This window comes from Apium graveolens, chromosome 9, assembly GCF_009905375.1.
Source record: "Apium graveolens cultivar Ventura chromosome 9, ASM990537v1, whole genome shotgun sequence".
In the NCBI taxonomy this organism is placed as follows: Eukaryota; Viridiplantae; Streptophyta; class Magnoliopsida; order Apiales; family Apiaceae; genus Apium; species Apium graveolens.
The window spans coordinates 8,101,519-8,103,032 of record NC_133655.1 but is presented as its reverse complement, the minus strand read 5'-3'; positions in this window follow the sequence as shown (position 1 = coordinate 8,103,032).

Sequence of the window (1,514 nt, the reverse complement as noted above, 5' to 3'; positions counted from 1 at the left end):
TAGACTTATGTACCATTTAGCTTAATAGCACGACCAATATGTCAGATTCAAACTAAAATTATAATATAAAAATAATCTATTCAAATGATTTTATAAATAATGAAAAGTAATAAATGATTATAAATCGAACTTATACAAATTAACATGAATAAAGACCTTCGAACTCTATAGCACATAGTTGCAAATTAATTCTGAAATCTATTCATGAATATTAATTTAATAAAATCAAATACATATAAAATTAAAGTACAATAAAAAAAATTTAAACCTTGATTTATTATATTTAGTGCCACCGACTTAAAGTATCATAAGCTAAACTTGGTGACCTTCGTCCAAAACTAACTGGTGTGTTCTCAATATGTACAAACTAATCACTTTACACAACAAAATAAATAATATAAATAATATTGAACTACATATTATACTATGTATACATGACATAATAACCTTAAAACTTGACACTAATATGACAAAAGAATAACAGAATCATATATCACTTTGATCAATAAAATAATAAGATAAATTACATTCATGAGGTAATCATACTATGCAGTGTCAAACATAAAGGCTAATATCTATCCACCTCAGTTAACAATTTATATTATTAATTAACATATCGTGCAAGTATATGATCACCTGATTCAATTCCTCTGTTTTCCTTCACCTCCTGTATTGCTTCACTTGCCCTCTCTCTCTGCGCGCTTTGCCTAGGGTTTTATAATAGACTACGGTGACCGAAAGGATTAATATATATACCTTATTGGATGTCCTATTACATTTAGACTTATAATAAATAAATTAAATATTCAATATCAATCCTTTTTTATAACTAATTAGTGAAGCTACTAGATCACCAATTTTAACTATGTTTCTAATTCGAATCTTATTATTATTATTACTATTATTATTATTATTATTATTATTATTATTATTATTATTATTTAAAATCACGAATATTACATATATATCCCCTTAAAAGGATTCCGTCCCCGGAATCAAATGAAGCTAAAAATTCGTACCTGAATCGAATAAATGCAGATATTTCTCACGAATAGATTCTTCTAATTCCCAAGTAGCCTTTCTCTCAGAATGATTTTTCCACAAAACTTTCACAAACGGAATGGTGTTCTTCCTCAAAACTCGCTCCTCTCGAGCTAAGATAGCCTCAGCTTCCTCCTCGCAAGAAAGATCATCTCTAATCTTATGTAATGGATACTGAACTACGTGTAATGGATGATATTTATAGCCCCTCAAAACAGACACATGAAACACATTATGCACATTAGATAGCTTCGACGGCAACGCAACTCTATAAGATACTTCCCCAACTTTCTCCATAACATCACAAGGTCCAACATATCTCGGACTAAGCTTTCCCTTCATACCAAAACGCTTCACACCCTTACAAGGAGACACCTTCAAGAACACATGATCACCTGACTCAAATCCACCAAACTTCCGATGTTGATCCGCATAACTCTTTTGACGAGATCGAGCTTCCTTCAGACTTTCTT